Source organism: Phalangium opilio, unplaced genomic scaffold (assembly GCF_054372755.1).
Source record: "Phalangium opilio isolate 3A_F unplaced genomic scaffold, DU_Popi_V2 ptg000061l_1, whole genome shotgun sequence".
NCBI classification, from domain to species: Eukaryota; Metazoa; Arthropoda; class Arachnida; order Opiliones; family Phalangiidae; genus Phalangium; species Phalangium opilio.
This window is the reverse complement of record NW_028324178.1, coordinates 3,274,670-3,287,543: the sequence shown is the minus strand read 5'-3', so window position 1 is coordinate 3,287,543 and position 12,874 is coordinate 3,274,670. Positions and strand designations below refer to the sequence as shown.

General features: G+C 44.1%; 6 non-coding genes across 6 annotated transcripts; all 6 read right to left on the bottom strand.

The window, feature by feature from the left end:
• Positions 1-1,066: 1,066 nt before the first annotated feature.
• TRNAL-CAA (transfer RNA leucine (anticodon CAA)) lies at positions 1,067-1,189 on the bottom strand. The gene is made up of 2 exons: positions 1,152-1,189; positions 1,067-1,112 (listed from the first exon to the last, which is right to left on the bottom strand). It is a non-coding gene; the product is annotated as a tRNA-Leu (tRNA).
• A 1,571-nt stretch (positions 1,190-2,760) lies between these two features.
• TRNAL-CAA (transfer RNA leucine (anticodon CAA)) lies at positions 2,761-2,883 on the bottom strand. The gene is made up of 2 exons: positions 2,846-2,883; positions 2,761-2,806 (listed from the first exon to the last, which is right to left on the bottom strand). It is a non-coding gene; the product is annotated as a tRNA-Leu (tRNA).
• A 6,835-nt stretch (positions 2,884-9,718) lies between these two features.
• TRNAL-CAA (transfer RNA leucine (anticodon CAA)) lies at positions 9,719-9,840 on the bottom strand. The gene is made up of 2 exons: positions 9,803-9,840; positions 9,719-9,764 (listed from the first exon to the last, which is right to left on the bottom strand). It is a non-coding gene; the product is annotated as a tRNA-Leu (tRNA).
• A 66-nt stretch (positions 9,841-9,906) lies between these two features.
• TRNAL-CAA (transfer RNA leucine (anticodon CAA)) lies at positions 9,907-10,028 on the bottom strand. Its single transcript has 2 exons — positions 9,991-10,028; positions 9,907-9,952 (listed from the first exon to the last, which is right to left on the bottom strand). It is a non-coding gene; the product is annotated as a tRNA-Leu (tRNA).
• A 629-nt stretch (positions 10,029-10,657) lies between these two features.
• TRNAF-AAA (transfer RNA phenylalanine (anticodon AAA)) lies at positions 10,658-10,779 on the bottom strand. Its single transcript has 2 exons — positions 10,742-10,779; positions 10,658-10,703 (listed from the first exon to the last, which is right to left on the bottom strand). It is a non-coding gene; the product is annotated as a tRNA-Phe (tRNA).
• A 1,382-nt stretch (positions 10,780-12,161) lies between these two features.
• On the bottom strand, positions 12,162-12,283 carry TRNAF-AAA (transfer RNA phenylalanine (anticodon AAA)). Its single transcript has 2 exons — positions 12,246-12,283; positions 12,162-12,207 (listed from the first exon to the last, which is right to left on the bottom strand). It is a non-coding gene; the product is annotated as a tRNA-Phe (tRNA).
• Between the last annotated feature and the right edge of the window lie 591 nt (positions 12,284-12,874).

Below are 12,874 nucleotides of genomic sequence, written 5' to 3'. Positions count from 1 at the left end.
TGAACGAGGGAAGCTAAGCCCCTTGACTCTGGCGCCTTAGACCGCACGGCCATCCTGACGTGGTTTTGTGTAATTTGAACGTTTTAAAATTACATCTCATCTAGTTATTTTCATAAAACATATCGTGTTCGAAAGAGGATTCGAACCAACTCCCTCAAACGTGGTCCAGAATACACAGATTCACATCGTGAACCAATGAAACTATGAACCCTTGAGTCTGGCGCCTTAAACCGCTCGGCCATCCTGACGTGGTTTTGTGTAATTTGGACGTTTTAAAATTACATCTCATCCAGTTATTTTCATAAAACATATCGTGTCAGAAGTGGGATTCGAACCCACGCCCTCATACGAGGACCAGAATACACAGATTCACATCTTGAACGAAGGAAGCTAAGCCCCTTGAGTCTGGCGCCTTAGACCGCACGGCCATCCTGACGTGGTTTTGTGTAATTTGAACGTTTTAAATTACATCTCATCCAGTTATTTTCATAAATTATACCGCGTTCGAAGTGGGATTCGAAACCACGCCCTCATACGAAGACCAGAATACACAGATTCACATCTTGAACGAAGGAAGCTAAGCCCCTTGAGTCTGCCGCCTTAGACCGCTCGGCCGTCCTGACGTGGTTTTGTGTAATTTGGACGTTTTAAAATTACATCTCATCTAGTTATTTTCAGAAAACATATCGTGTCAGAAGTGGGATTTGAACCCACGCCCTCATACGAAGACCAGAATACACAGATTCACATCTTGAACGAAGGAAGCTAAGCCCCTTGACTCTGGCGCCTTAGACCGCACGGCCATCCTGACGTGGTTTTGTGTAATTTGAACGTTTTAAAATAACATCTCATCCAGTTATTTTCATAAAACATATCGCGTTCGAAAGAGGATTCGAACCAACTCCCTCAAACGTGGACCAGAATACAAAGATTCACATCGTGAACCAATGAAACTATGAACCCTTGAGTCTGGCGCCTTAGACCGCTCGGCCATCCTGACGTGGTTTTGTGTAATTTGGACGTTTTAAAATTACATCTCATCCAGTTATTTTCATAAAACATATCGTGTCAGAAGTGGGATTCGAACCCACGCCCTCATACGAGGACCAGAATACACAGATTCACATCGTGAACCAATGAAACTATGAACCCTTGAGTCTGGCGCCTTAGACCGCTCGGCCATCCTGACGTGGTTTTGTGTAATTTGGACGTTTTAAAATTACATCTCATCCAGTTATTTTCATAAAACATATCGTGTCAGAAGTGGGATTCGAACCCACGCCCTCATACGAGGACCAGAATACACAGTTTCACATCGTGAACGAAGGAAGCTAAGCCCCTTGAGTCTGGCGCTTTAGACCGCACGGCCATCCTGACGTGGTTTTGTGTAATTTGGACGTTTTAAAATTACATCTCATCCAGTTTTTTTCATAAAACATATCGTGTCAGAAGTGTGATTCGAACCCACGCCCTCATACGAGGACCAGAATACACAGATTCACATCGTGAACGAGGGAAGCTAAGCCCCTTGAGCCTGGCGTTTTAGACCGCTCGGCCATCCTGACGTTGTTTTGTGTAATTTGGACGTTTTAAAATTACATCTCATCTAGTTATTTTCATAAAACATATCGTGTCAGAAGTGGGATTCGAACCCACGCCCTCATACGAAGACCAGAATACACAGATTCACATCGTGAACGAAGCAAGCTAAGCCCCTTGAGTCTGGCGCCTTAGACCGCACGGCCATCCTGACGTGGTTTTGTGTAATTTGAACGTTTTAAAATTACATCTCATCTAGTTATTTTCATAAAACATATCGTGTTCGAAAGAGGATTCGAACCAACTCCCTCAAACGTGGTCCAGAATACACAGATTCACATCGTGAACCAATGAAACTATGAACCCTTGAGTCTGGCGCCTTAAACCGCTCGGCCATCCTGACGTGGTTTTGTGTAATTTGGACGTTTTAAAATTACATCTCATCCAGTTATTTTCATAAAACATATCGTGTCAGAAGTGGGATTCGAACCCACGCCCTCATACGAGGACCAGAATACACAGATTCACATCTTGAACGAAGGAAGCTAAGCCCCTTGAGTCTGGCGCCTTAGACCGCACGGCCATCCTGACGTGGTTTTGTGTAATTTGAACGTTTTAAATTACATCTCATCCAGTTATTTTCATAAATTATACCGCGTTCGAAGTGGGATTCGAAACCACGCCCTCATACGAAGACCAGAATACACAGATTCACATCTTGAACGAAGGAAGCTAAGCCCCTTGAGTCTGCCGCCTTAGACCGCTCGGCCGTCCTGACGTGGTTTTGTGTAATTTGGACGTTTTAAAATTACATCTCATCTAGTTATTTTCAGAAAACATATCGTGTCAGAAGTGGGATTTGAACCCACGCCCTCATACGAAGACCAGAATACACAGATTCACATCTTGAACGAAGGAAGCTAAGCCCCTTGACTCTGGCGCCTTAGACCGCACGGCCATCCTGACGTGGTTTTGTGTAATTTGAACGTTTTAAAATAACATCTCATCCAGTTATTTTCATAAAACATATCGCGTTCGAAAGAGGATTCGAACCAACTCCCTCAAACGTGGACCAGAATACAAAGATTCACATCGTGAACCAATGAAACTATGAACCCTTGAGTCTGGCGCCTTAGACCGCTCGGCCATCCTGACGTGGTTTTGTGTAATTTGGACGTTTTAAAATTACATCTCATCCAGTTATTTTCATAAAACATATCGTGTCAGAAGTGGGATTCGAACCCACGCCCTCATACGAGGACCAGAATACACAGATTCACATCGTGAACCAATGAAACTATGAACCCTTGAGTCTGGCGCCTTAGACCGCTCGGCCATCCTGACGTGGTTTTGTGTAATTTGGACGTTTTAAAATTACATCTCATCCAGTTATTTTCATAAAACATATCGTGTCAGAAGTGGGATTCGAACCCACGCCCTCATACGAGGACCAGAATACACAGTTTCACATCGTGAACGAAGGAAGCTAAGCCCCTTGAGTCTGGCGCTTTAGACCGCACGGCCATCCTGACGTGGTTTTGTGTAATTTGGACGTTTTAAAATTACATCTCATCCAGTTTTTTTCATAAAACATATCGTGTCAGAAGTGTGATTCGAACCCACGCCCTCATACGAGGACCAGAATACACAGATTCACATCGTGAACGAGGGAAGCTAAGCCCCTTGAGCCTGGCGTTTTAGACCGCTCGGCCATCCTGACGTTGTTTTGTGTAATTTGGACGTTTTAAAATTACATCTCATCTAGTTATTTTCATAAAACATATCGTGTCAGAAGTGGGATTCGAACCCACGCCCTCATACGAAGACCAGAATACACAGATTCACATCGTGAACGAAGCAAGCTAAGCCCCTTGAGTCTGGCGCCTTAGACCGCACGGCCATCCTGACGTGGTTTTGTGTAATTTGAACGTTTTAAATTACATCTCATCCAGTTATTTTCATAAAACATATCTCGTCGAAAGAGAATTCGAACCCACTCCCTCAAACGTGGACCAGAATACACAGATTCACATAGTGAACCAATGAAACTATGAACCCTTGAGTCTGGCGCCTTAGACCGCTCGGCCATCCTGACGTGGTTTTGTGTAATTTGGACGTTTTAAAATTACATCTCATCCAGTTATTTTCATAAAACATATCGTGTCAGAAGTGGGATTCGAACCCACGCCCTCATACGAGGACCAGAATACACAGATTCACATCGTGAACGAGGGAAGCTAAGCCCCTTGACTCTGGCGCCTTAGACCGCACGGCCATCCTGACGTGGTTTTGTGTAATTTGAACGTTTTAAAATTACATCTCATCTAGTTATTTTCATAAAACATATCGTGTTCGAAAGAGGATTCGAACCAACTCCCTCAAACGTGGACCAGAATACACAGATTCACATCGTGAACCAATGAAACTATGAACCCTTGAGTCTGGCACCTTAAACCGCTCGGCCATCCTGACGTGGTTTTGTGTAATTTGGACGTTTTAAAATTACATCTCATCCAGTTATTTTCATAAAACATATCGTGTCAGAAGTGGGATTCGAACCCACGCCCTCATACGAGGACCAGAATACACAGATTCACATCTTGAACGAAGGAAGCTAAGCCCCTTGAGTCTGGCGCCTTAGACCGCACGGCCATCCTGACGTGGTTTTGTGTAATTTGAACGTTTTAAATTACATCTCATCCAGTTATTTTCATAAATTATATCGCGTTCGAAGTGGGATTCGAAACCACGCCCTCATACGAAGACCAGAATACACAGATTCACATCGTGAACCTATGAAACTATGAACCCATGAGTCTGGCGCCTTAGACCGCTTGGCCATCCTGACGTGGTTTAGTGTAATTTGGACGTTTTAAAATTACATCTCATCTAGTTATTTTCATAAAACATATCGTGTCCGAAGTGGGATTCGAACCCACGCCCTAGTACGAGGACCAGAATACACAGATTCACATCGTGAACGAAGGAAGCTAAGCCCCTTGAGTCTGGCGCCTTAGACCGCACGGCCATCCTGAAGTTGTTTTGTGTAATTTGGACGTTTTAAAATTATATCTCATCTAGTTATTTTCATAAAACATATCGTGTCAGAAGTGGGATTCGAACCCACGCCCTAGTACGAGGACCAGAATACACAGATTCACATCGTGATCGAAGGAAGCTAAGCCCCTTGAGTCTGGCGCATTAGACCGCACGGCCATCCTGACGTGGTTTTGTGTAATTTGAACGTTTTAAAATTACATCTCATCCAGTTATTTTCATAAAACATATCGTGTCCGAAGTGGGATTCGAACCCACGCCCTAGTACGAGGACCAGAATACACAGAGTCACATCGTGAACGAAGGAAGCTAAGCCCCTTGAGTCTGGCACCTTAGACCGCACGGCCATCCTGAAGCTGTTTCGTGTAATTTGGACGTTTTAAAATTACATCTCATCTAGTTATTTTCATAAAACATATCGTGTCAGAAGTGGGATTCGAACCCACGCCCTAGTACGAGGACCAGAATACACAGATTCACATCGTGATCGAAGGAAGCTAAGCCCCTTGAGTCTGGCGCCTTAGACCGCTCGGCCATCCTGCCGTGGTTTTGTGTAATTTGGACGTTTTAAAATTACATCTCATCCAGTTATTTTCATAAAACATATTGCGTTCGAAATGGGATTCGAACCCACGTCCTCATACGAGGACCAGAATGCACAGATTCTAATCGTGAACGAAGGAAGCTAAGCCCCTTGAGCCTGGCGTTTTAGACCGCTCGGCCATCCTGACGTTGTTTTGTGTAATTTGGACGTTTTAAAATTACATATCATCTAGTTATTTTCATAAAACATATCGTGTCAGAAGTGGGATTCGAACTCACGCCCTAGTACGAGGACCAGAATACACAGATTCACATCGAGATCGAAGGAAGCTAAGCCCCTTGACTCTTGCGCCTTAGACCGCACGGCCATCCTGACGCGGTTTTGTGTAATTTGAACGTTTTAAAATTACATCTCATCTAGTTATTTTCATAAAACATATGGTGTTCGAAAGAGGATTCGAACCAACTCCCTCAAACGTGGACCAGAATACACAGATTCAAATCGTGAACGAAGGAAGCTAAGCCCCTTGACTCTGGCGCCTTAGACCGCACGGTCATGCTGACGTCGTTTTGTGTAATTTGAACGTTTTAAAATTACATCTCATCTAGTTATTTTCATAAAACATATCGTGTTCGAAAGAGGCTTCGAACCAACTCCCTCAAACGTGGACCAGAATACACAGATTCACATCGTGAACCAATGAAACTATGAACCCTTGAGTCTGGCGCCTTAGACCGCTCGGCCATCCTGACGTGGTTTTGTGTAATTCTGACGTTTTAAAATTACATCTCATCCAGTTATTTTCATAAAACATATCGTGTCAGAAGTGGGATTCGAACCCACGCCCTCATACGAGGACCAGAATACACAGTTTCGCATCGTGAACGAAGGAAGCTAAGCCCCTTGAGTCTGGCGCCTTAGACCGCACGGCCATCCTGACGTGGTTTTGTGTAATTTGAACGTTTTAAATTACATCTCATCCAGTTATTTTCATAAAACATATCGCGTTCGAAAAGGGATTCGAAACCACGCCCTCATACGAAGACCAGAATACACAGATTCACATCGTGAACCTATGGAACTATGAACCCATGAGTCTGGCGCCTTAGACCGCTTGGCCATCCTGACGTGGTTTTGTGTAATTTGGACGTTTTAAAATTACATCTCATCTAGTTATTTTCATAAAACATATCGTGTCCGAAGTGGGATTCGAACCCACGCCCTAGTACGAGGACCAGAATACACAGATTCACATCGTGAACGAAAGAAGCTAAGCCCCTTGAGTCTGGCGCCTTAGACCGCACGGCCATCCTGAAGTTGTTTTGTGTAATTTGGACGTTTTAAAATTACATCTCATCTAATTATTTTCATAAAACATATCGTGTCAGAAGTGGGATTCGAACCCACGCCCTAGTACGAGGACCAGAATACACAGATTCACATCGTGATCGAAGGAAGCTAAGCCCCTTGAGTCTGGCGCTTTAGACCGCTCGGCCATCCTGCCGTGGTTTTGTGTAATTTGGACGTTTTAAAATTACATCTCATCCAGTTTTTTTCATGAAACATCGTGTCAGAAGTGTGATTCGAACCCACGCCCTCATACGAGGATCAGAATACACAGATTCACATCGTGAACGAGGGAAGCTAAGCCCCTTTAGTCTGGCACCTTAGACCGCACGGCCATCCTGACGTGGTTTTGTGTAATTTGAACGTTTTAAAATTACATCTCATCCAGTTATTTTCATGAAACATATCGTGTCAGAAGTGGGATTCGAACCCACGCCCTCATACGAAGACCAGAATACACAGATTCACATCGTGAACGAAGGAAGCCAAGCCCCTTGAGCCTGGCGTTTTAGACCGCTCGGCTATCCTGACGTTGTTTTGTGTAATTTGGAAGTTTTAAAATTACATCTCATCCAGTTATTTTCATAAAACATATCTCGTCGAAAGAGAATTCGAACCCACTCCCTCAAACGTGACCCAGAATACACAGATTCACATCGTGAACCAATGAAACTATGAACCCTTGGGTCTGGCGCCTTAGACCGCTCGGCCATCCTGACGTGGTTTTGTGTAATTTGGACGTTTTAAAATTACATCTCATCCAGTTATTTTCATAAAACATATCGTGTCAGAAGTGGGATTCGAACCCACGCCCTCATACGAGGACCAGAATACACAGATTAACATCGTGAACGAAAGAGGCTAAGCCCCTTGAGTCTGGCGCCTTAGATCGCTCGGCCATCCTGACGTGGTTTTGTGTGATTTGGACGTTTTAAAATTACATCTCATCCAGTTTTTTTCATAAAACATATCGTGTCAGAAGTGTGATTCGAACCCACGCCCTCATACGAGGACCAGAATACACAGATTCACATCGTGAACGAGGGAAGCTAAGCCCCTTTAGTCTAGCACCTTAGACCGCACGGCCATCCTGAAGTTGTTTTGTGTAATTTGGACGTTTTAAAATTACATCTCATCTAGTTATTTTCATAAAACATATCGTGTTAGAAGTGGGAATCGAACCCACGCCCTAGTACGAGGACCAGAATACACAGATTCACATCGTGATCGAAGGAAGCTAAGCCCCTTGAGTCTGGCACCTTAGACCGCTCGGCCATCCTGCCGTGGTTTTGTGTAATTTGGACCTTTTAAAATTACATCTCATCCAGTTTTTTTCATAAAACATATCGTGTAAGAAGTGTGATTCGAACCCACGCCCTCATACGAGGACCAGAATACACTGAAACACATCGTGAACGAGGGAAGCTAAGCTCCTTTAGTCTGGCACCTTAGACCGCACGGCCATCCTGACGTGGTTTTATGTAATTTGGACGTTTTAAAATTACATCTCATCCAGTTATTTTTATAAAACATATCGTCTCCGAAGTGGGACTCGAACCCACGCCTTAGAACGAGGACCAGAATACACAGATTCACATCGTGAACGAAGGAAGCTAAGCCCGTTGAGTCTGGCGCCTTAGACCGCTCGGCCATCCTGACGTGGTTTTGTGTAATTTGGACGTTTTAAAATTACATCTCATCCAGTTATTTTCATAAAACATATCGTGTTCGAAGGAGGATTCGAACCCACTCTCTCAAACGTGGACCAGAATACACAGATTCACATCGTGAACGAGGGAAGCTAAGCCCCTTTAGTCTAGCACCTTAGACCGCACGGCCATCCTGAAGTTGTTTTGTGTAATTTGGACGTTTTAAAATTACATCTCATCTAGTTATTTTCATAAAACATATCGTGTTAGAAGTGGGAATCGAACCCACGCCCTAGTACGAGGACCAGAATACACAGATTCACATCGTGATCGAAGGAAGCTAAGCCCCTTGAGTCTGGCACCTTAGACCGCTCGGCCATCCTGCCGTGGTTTTGTGTAATTTGGACCTTTTAAAATTACATCTCATCCAGTTTTTTTCATAAAACATATCGTGTAAGAAGTGTGATTCGAACCCACGCCCTCATACGAGGACCAGAATACACAGAAACACATCGTGAACGAGGGAAGCTAAGCTCCTTTAGTCTGGCACCTTAGACCGCACGGCCATCCTGACGTGGTTTTGTGTAATTTGGACGTTTTAAAATTACATCTCATCCAGTTATTTTTATAAAACATATCGTCTCCGAAGTGGGACTCGAACCCACGCCTTAGAACGAGGACCAGAATACACAGATTCACATCGTGAACGAAGGAAGCTAAGCCCGTTGAGTCTGGCGCCTTAGACCGCTCGGCCATCCTGACGTGGTTTTGTGTAATTTGGACGTTTTAAAATTACATCTCATCCAGTTATTTTCATAAAACATATCGTGTTCGAAGGAGGATTCGAACCCACTCTCTCAAACGTGGACCAGAATACACAGATTCACATCGTGAACCTGTGAAACTATGAACCCATGAGTCTGGCGTCTTAGACCGCTTGGCCATCCTGACGTGGTTTTGTGCAATTTGGACGTTTTAAAATTACATCTCATCCAGTTATTTTCATAAAACATATCGTGTTCGAAGGAGGATTCGAACCCACTCCCTCAAACGTGGACCAGAATACACAGATTCACATCGTGAACCTATGGAACTATGAACCCATGAGTCTGGCGCCTTAGACCGCTTGGCCATCCTGACGTGGTTTTGTGTAATTTGGACGTTTTAAAATTACATCTCATCTAGTTATTTTCATAAAACATATCGTGTCAGAAGTTGGATTCGAACCCACGCCCTAGTACGAGGACCAGAATACACAGATTCACATCGTGAACGAAGGAAGCTAAGCCCCTTGAGTCTGGCGCCTTAGACCGCACGGCCATCCTGACGTGGTTTTGTGTAATTTGGACGTTTTAAAATTACATCTCATCCAGTTTTTTTCATAAAACATATCGTGTCAGAAGTGGGATTCGAACCCACGCCCTCATACGAGGACCAGAATACACAGATTCACATCGTGAACGAAGGAAGCTAAGCCCCTTTAGTCTGGCGCCTTAGACCGCACGGCCATCCTGAAGTTCTTTTGTGTAATTTTGACGTTTTAAAATTACATCTCATCTAGTTATTTTCATAAAACATATCGTGTCAGAAGTGGGATTCGAACCCACGCCCTCACACGAGGACCAGAATACAAAGATTCACATCGTGAACGAAGGAAGCTAAGCCCCTTGAGTCTGGCGCCTTAGACCGCTCGGCCATCCTGACGTGGTTTTGTATAATTTGGACGTTTTAAAATTACATCTCATCCAGTTATTTTCATAAAACATATCGTGTCAGAAGTGGGATTCGAACCCACGCCCTCACACGAGGACCAGAATACACAGATTCACATCGTGAACGAAGGAAGCTAAGCCCCTTGAGTCTGGCGCCTTAGACCGCTCGGCCATCCTGACGTGGTTTTCTGTAATTTGGACGTTTTAAAATTACATCTCATCCAGTTTTTTTATAAAACATATCGTCTCCGAAGAGGGATTCGAACCCACGCCCTAGTACGAGGACCAGAATACACAGATTCACATCGTGAACGAAGGAAGCTAAGCCCCTTGAGTCTGGCGCCTTAGACCGCTCGGCCATCCTGACGTGGTTTTGTGTAATTTGAACGTTTTAAAATTACATCACATCCAGTTATTTTAGTAAAACATGTCGTGTTAGAAGTGGGATTCGAACCCACGCCCACACACGAGGACCAGAATACACAGATTCACATCGTGAACGAAGGAAGCTAAGCCCCTTGAGTCTGGCGCCTTAGACCGCTCGGCCATCCTGATGTGGTTTTGTATAATTTGGACGTTTTAAAATTACATCTCATCCAGTTATTTTCATAAAACATATCGTGTCAGAAGTGGGATTCGAACCCACGCCCTCACACGAGGAACAGAATACACAGATTCACATCGTGAACGAAGGAAGCTAAGCCCCTTGAGTCTGGCGCCTTAGACCGCTCGGCCATCCTGACGTGGTTTTGTATGATTTGGACGTTTTAAAATTACATCTCATCCAGTTATTTTCATAAAATATATCGTGTCAGAAGTGGGATTCGAACCCACGCCCTAGTACGAGGACCAGAATACACAGATTCACATCGTGAACGAAGGAATCTAAGCCCCTTTAGTCTGGCACCTTAGACCGCACGGCCATCCTGACGTGGCTTTGTGTAATTTGAACGTTTTAAAATTACATATCATCCAGTTATTTTCATAAAACATATCGCGTTCGAAGTGGGATTCGAACCTACGCCCTCATACGAAGACCAGAATACACAGATTCACATCGTGAACGAAGAAAGCTAAGCCCATGGGTCTGGCGCCTTAGACCGCTCGGCCATCCTGACGTGGTTTTCTGTAATTTGGACGTTTTAAAATTACATCTCATCCAGTTTTTTTATAAAACATATCGTCTCCGAAGTGGGATTCGAACCCACGCCCTAGTACGTGGACCAGAATACACAGATTCACATCGTGAACGAAGGAAGCTAAGCCCCTTGAGTCTGGCGCCTTAGACCGCACGGCCATCCTGAAGTTGTTTTGTGTAATTTGGACGTTTTAAAATTACATCTCATCTAGTTATTTTCATAAAACATATCGTGTCAGAAGTGGGATTCGAACCCACGCCTTAGAACGAGGACCAGGATACACAGATTAACATCGTGAACGAAGGAAGCTAAGCCCCTTGAGTCTGGCGCCTTAGACCGCTCGGCCATCCTGACGTGGTTTTGTGTAATTTGGACGTTTTAAAATTACATCTCATCCAGTTATTCTCATAAAACACATCGTGTTCAAAGGAGAATTTGAACCCACTCCCTCAAACGTGGACCAGAATACACAGATTCACATCGTGAACCTATGGAACTATGAACCCATGAGTCTGGCGCCTTAGACCGCTTGGCCATCCTGACGTGGTTTTATGTAATTTGGACGTTTTAAAATTACATCTCATCTAGTTATTTTCATAAAACATATCGTGTCAGAAGTTGGATTCGAACCCACGCCCTAGTACGAGGACCAGAATACACAGATTCACATCGTGAACGAAGGAAACTAAGCCCCTTGAGTCTGGCGCCTTAGACCGATCGGCCATCCTGACGTGGTTTTGTGTAATTTGGACGTTTTAAAATTACATCTCATCCAGTTATTTTCATAAAACATATCGTGTCAGAAGTGGGATTCGAACCCACGCACTCATACGAAGACCAGAATACACAGATTCACATCGTGAACCTATGGAACTATGAACCCATGAGTCTGGCGCCTTAGACCGCTTGGCCATCCTGACGTGGTTTTATGTAATTTGGACGTTTTAAAATTACATCTCATCTAGTTATTTTCATACAACATATCGTGACAGAAGTGGGATTCGAACCCACGCCCTAGTACGAGGACCAGAATACACAGATTCACATCGTGAACGAAGGAAGCTAAGCCCCTTGAGCCTGGCGCCTTAGACCGCACGGCCATCCTGACGTGGTTTTGTGTAATTTGGACGTTTTAAAATTACATCTCATCCAGGTTTTTTCATAAAACATATCGTGTCAGAAGTGGGATTCGAACCCACGCCCTCATACGAGGACCAGAATACACAGATTCACATCGTGAACGAAGGAAGCTAAGCCCCTTTAGTCTGGCACCTTAGACCGCACGGCCATCCTGACGTGGTTTTGTGTAATTTGAACGTTTTAAAATTACATCTCATCCAGTTATTTTCATAAAACATATGGTGTTCGAAGGAGGATTCGAACCCACTCCCTCAAACGTGGACCAGAATACACAGATTCACATCGTGAACCTATGGAACTATGAACCCATGAGACTGGCGCCTTAGACCGCTTGGCCATCCTGACGTGGTTTTGTGTAATTTGGACGTTTTAAAATTACATCTCATCTAGTTATTTTCATAAAACATATCGTGTCAGAAGTTGGATTCGAACCCACGCCCTAGTACGAGGACCAGAATACACAGATTCACATCGTGAACGAAGGAAGCTAAGCCTCTTGAGTCTGGCGCCTTAGACCGCACGGCCATCCTGACGTGGTTTTGTGTAATTTGAACGTTTTAAAATTACATCTCATCCAGTTATTTTCATAAAACATATCGTGTCAGAAGTGGGATTCTAACCCACGCCCTCATACGAAGACCAGAATACACAGATTCACATCTTGAACGAAAGAAGCTAAGCCCCTTGAGTCTGGCGCCTTAGACCAATCGGCCATCCTGACGTGGTTTTGTGTAATTTGGACGTTTT